The sequence below is a fragment of the Lagenorhynchus albirostris genome, chromosome 16 (assembly GCF_949774975.1).
Source record: "Lagenorhynchus albirostris chromosome 16, mLagAlb1.1, whole genome shotgun sequence".
Lineage (NCBI taxonomy): Eukaryota > Metazoa > Chordata > Mammalia > Artiodactyla > Delphinidae > Lagenorhynchus > Lagenorhynchus albirostris.
Genome location: NC_083110.1, coordinates 1643616 through 1648464, shown reverse-complemented (window position 1 = coordinate 1648464; position 4849 = coordinate 1643616). Strand labels below are relative to the sequence as shown.

The following is a 4849-nucleotide window of genomic DNA, read 5'->3' as shown; positions in this document are numbered from 1 at the left end:
GGCTTTAGCCACCCTTGAAACACAGCTCAAATCTCACACATGGGCTTAAGGAATTTTGCCCCAAATTCTGTTGCCTTATTTTAAATCTGTTATATTTTCCCTGGGCCTAAAAATACACTGGGTCTGAAAATTCCCCAGGATAACAGGGCACCAGCTGGGAGACAGAGCTGCCTGGAGCCCTTCAGCCCAATGTTAATGTGCCCTGTGTCAGCAGGGACCCATTGGACCAGGGAAAAAATGAAGGGCAAAAGGACAAAGCAACTCAGTCAAAGTGATAAATTACCACGATGCTTTCTGCATGGGGGGTGATAGGTGATTTTTTTCTGCCTTTTTTATACTTCATTATTCTTTTCAACTTTATTATTTTCAAGATATAAGTGTTATGTTAATATTAAAAATACTTAAGCGAAAAATGAAAAAATAAATAAACAGAGAAGAAAAGGCCCCTCTAGGCCCTCAGCCCTGAATGGTACTTCCAGCAGCAGAGATGAGTTTGGGCAGATCCATTTGCAGCCACGCGGGTGGCGGGAGGTGGGGCCATGGAGGCAGGGGTCGGAGAACGGCTGTGTCAAGTGTGACCCCAAGGTGGCCCCCGCTGAAAGGACTAAACTGCTCCTGTCTTTTCTCCCGTCTGAGCTCCACAGGCATCCTGAGTGAGCTGGGCAGATGGCACTGGGGAGAGCATCTCTGGGTTCCAGCCCTGGCTCCGCGGAGGACGTTGGTTTCCATCGGTAACAGGAGGGGGAAGCTCTGCTCTAGGTGGTCCCCGTTCCTCTGACAGTCTGTGATCACACCCCCCCACACTTCTCTTGCTCAGGACCCCTGGGAGAGGAAGGGGGGCTGTTGTGAAGCCCCTCAGGACGCAGGACAAGGGGATGAGCAAAGGGGAGACTCCAGTGCTATAAAGAGTTTCTCCACATCCAGGTTCGCTTTGAAGTTCTGAGAAGGCTCTGTTTACCCTTTACCCTTCCTAAGCCAGAGTGCCCACAGTTCTGCCTCCCCTCCCCCTCCCGCCCAGTCCACTCACGCATTTACCGAGTGTCTCTTCTATTGCAGGCACAAGAGGCACTACATGGAATAACTACACTGCACTTGAACTTCTCCAGTAAACGCTTAAAAAGGATGCCTACTATGCTTACCCTCTGTCTTTGGAAGGTTCTCTGGAATCTAGGTTTTCCTCTGAGTTTCGTCTCCGGCCTCTAGCGCTGGTGCAGGGCAGGCCGGTGGAGAACCAGGCTCCAGGAGGCCCGCGTGCTGGGATCACCAGGGACGCCCAGAGCCTCCCTTGGGAGATGCTGTGTAGTGATTTCTTCCTACGCTGCCCTGGCGGTGGAGGCCAGGAATTTGAAAGCTGGGGATCTCAGCACCTCTGAAATTACAGGGCATCTCTCACTGACATGAGAGCGAGCGCAGTGGTCCAGCCTGGACAGGGTGGAGCCCTCACAAACAGCCCTTCCTCAAGCCTCTGCTCCCCTGCGCACTTCCCTTGCTGCACCCCAGTCCCAGCCCTGCACTGGGTGGTCATATTTTTTCCAAAGGGCAATCCAGGCAATTTGCAGCAAACAGATTTGTTCCCAGCCACACGAGAACACAGTGTTGTGGTTCACAGCCAGGGAGATGTCCTTTTTCTCCACCGTCTTCCTGGTTATCCAAGGTGCAGGTGTGGGGCCAACCTTCCCTCAGCTGGAGAAGCCAAGACATCCAACATCTAGTCTTGATTATTCTTTTTTTTAAAAAAATATTTATTTATTTATTTGGTTGCACCGGGTCTTAGTTGCGGCTCGTGGGCTCCTTAATCACGGCATGCGAACTCAGTTGAGGCATGCATGTGGGATCTAGTTCCCTGACCAGGGATCGAACCTGGGCCCCCTGCGTTGGGACTGTGTAGGTTTTTTTTTTGGCTGCGTTGGGTCTTCGTTGCTGCGCGCAGGCTTTTCTCTAGTTGCAGCGAGCGGGGGCTACTCTTCGTTGCGGTGCGCCAGCTTCTCGTTGCGGTAGCTTCTCTTGTTGCGGAGCACGGGCTCAGTAGTTGTGGCTCGCGGCTTCAGTAGGGCGCAGGCTTCAGGAGTTGTGGCTCGCGGGCTTAGTTGCTCCGTGGCATGTGGGATCTTCTTGGACCAGGGATCAAGCCCGTGCCTCCTGCGCTGGCAGGTGGCTTCTTAACCACTGCACCACCAGGGAAGTCCCTAGTCTTGATCATCCTTTAGCTCATTTTCCAAAAGCACCCAGAACTCTGTCACTCCACTCTTGCCCTGCTCGTTGACACACCTGCAGCTGTAAGTTTGCTGATTTACTCAACAAACTTTTACTGGGCACCTGCTATGTGCAGGCACTGTGCTGGGAGACAAGGAGGCCAGCCGAAGAGTCCAGGTCTCAGCCTCAGGGAGCCCTCAGTGCAGAGTGGGAAACAGAATTCATCAAACAACAATGCAAGCCTGTCCATTTAGCATGGGCTGCAAGAGCCGTGCGGTGTGACAGTACAGAAGAAGCCAAGGGGGGTGGGCTCCTGAGCCAGGGCAGTCGAGGTACTTTGAGGGTGAGTAGGTAGCAGCAGGTGAAGTGGGGAGGCTGGAGGTTCATGGCCTGTGGAAAGGTGGGTGTGACGGGGTGGGGATGGGGGAGGCTGGTGGGCAGAGAGGATGCAGGGGGAGGCAGACCCAGCCTGAAGACCCTCCACCGCTGACTGTATATTTTTTCTTTATTCTAAGAGCGGTGGAAAGCCATAGAACTGTTCTAAGCAGAGAGAGAGAGAGGGAAGCTGCCCTGCTGGGGCAGGAGGGCGTCCCAGGACGCCTCTCGGGTCTCTGACTCACCTGCGGATGCTCACTGAAATGGGCACCCGGAGCTTGGGACTGCGGCTGGTGTGGCAACCAGGCAGATTGGTGGTCCCAGGCAGGAGGGCGGCAGGGCAGTCCTGGCCCTGAGGGGGTGCACCCTGGGCTCTGAGGCGGTAGTGTGACATGGGCTGCAGCCACTCACTTCCTCTCATTCCATTCCCACCTTGGAGCTGGCCGGTTACTGGAATGTTCTCTGTAGAAAATCCAGAAAGACCACAGGAGAATGAAGGTTTGTGCTATTTCCCTCCCATCTGAGGGGAAGGGCTGGGGAGGGGGAGGGGAGGCAGGGAAGGGAGGGGGAGGGGAGAGGAGGGAGGGGAGGGGAGGGGAGGGAGGAGGGGGAGGGAGGGGAGGGGAGGAGGGGGAGGGGAGGGGAGGAGGGGAGGGGAGGGAGGAGGGGGAGGGGAGGGAGGGCAGGGGAGAGGAGGAGGGGGAGGGCTGGGGAGAGGAGGAGGGGAGGAGAGGGGAGAGGAGGAGGGGATGGGGAGGGGGAGGGGAAGGGAGGAGAGGGGGAGGGGAGGAGCCGCAGCTGTCTGCCGGCCTTCCGTCACACGGGGAGTCGGGTGCCGGCCCCCACCGCCTACCTCTATTTTTACATCAGCGCCGCTGGCAGCTGGCTGGTTGAATCGGCCTCCCAGCGGCGGAGGGACTCTGGCGGCGGGCGAAGGCCGCACGTAGTCGTCTCAGCAGGAATTATGAAGCGAACCGTCACTCTTGCGAGGAGATCTTCGCCTTTCCCCTGAGCTGCTGTGCCCTGGGCGCGACAGCTGCCAGGCGGTCAGGGCTCTGGGGACGGAGCCGGGAGTCAGCAGGACAACAGCCTGGGCTGGGCAGCGAGCGCAAGGCGTGGGTGGCTGCGGGGCGGCTGGAAGCTGTGCTAATAGGCACTGAAACGCGCCATCCCGCGGCGCGATGGGCCCAGCGACACGCGACCGGGCGGGTAACACGCTCAGAACCCCGGGCCGGAGCCTGGGCGGGGCAGTCAGATGCCGGAGGAGCCGCCTTCTTACGGGCGGCGCCGCGTCCGGCAAACCCTCGGCGTCTCTGAGCCTAATTCCCACCTGTGCGAGGGGGTAGCGAGCCCAGCCCTGCGGGGCTGGAGGATCTCAGGCGCTCGGGACTGGTGTCCGCAGTGCCGAGAGCGCGGCTACTTCTTCCTCTCGCTGTGTCTGGAGGGGAGCTCGGCATACACCCCCTCCCTTGGTCTGTGACGGGTGCAGGAGCCTTCCTGAGGTCACCGGCGGGGTCAGGTGCTCTGCCACGCGCCTTCGGGCCCCTCTGGGTCTCAGCCCGCATGTAAAACAAGATCATCTCCAAGAGAACATCGCTCCTGTGAGCTGCGGCTGTACCTTCAACCACCTGGTGGTTTGGGGCATGGAATCAGAGGCTGATGTTGGGTCCCGGCTCCTGAATTCACCTTATTTGCACCACAGGGTGAATGTTGACTGTGTCCATCCTGGGGATTTAGATTCCCAGAAGAGGGAGTCAGGGTTGACCCTTGCTGGAAGGAAGGGGATGGGCTGGGGGCAGCACACCCTTCTTGCCTGCTGTGAGGGGTGGCTGCTGCCCTCCCCCCACACAGTGGATCCCCCAGCTCCCGGGCCTGGTGGAGGAGAGCCATGAGTCTCTCTGGTCTGTCCTCTGACATTCCGAGCGAGAGCCTGGTGGCCCAGGGCCCAGGCCTGCCTGTGCTCTCAGGCTGGGGCGGGCCAGGCTGAGCCTGACCCCATGCAGCTCAGAGCCCCGAGGGTCACGCCCCGACCACTGGCACAGCCTCTCCTTCTGGGGACTCCGGAGCAGGCAGCTGTCTTCCCCTTCACACACTCCACCTGACCCTAGAAGGAAGCAGAGGGACATGGACAAGTGGCCGGTGTGGTTTTCCCCTTTCTCCCTGGGTGAGTAAGCGCAGCTTTACTCTCAAAGTCAAGAGCAGCCGTGGTGGGCCCCGAGGGGGAGGCAAGGGTGTCCAGACCCCGTGAGGGACGCACACGGGGCGGCCCAGGCCGAGGCAC

At 58.7% G+C, this 4849-nt stretch overlaps 1 long non-coding RNA gene across 1 annotated transcript; it reads right to left on the bottom strand.

The window, feature by feature from the left end:
• Positions 1-2067: 2067 nt before the first annotated feature.
• LOC132507076 (uncharacterized) lies at positions 2068-4483 on the bottom strand. Its single transcript, XR_009536041.1, has 3 exons — positions 3422-4483; positions 2814-3030; positions 2068-2583 (listed from the first exon to the last, which is right to left on the bottom strand). It is a non-coding gene; the product is annotated as an uncharacterized LOC132507076 (long non-coding RNA).
• Positions 4484-4849: the final 366 nt, after the last annotated feature.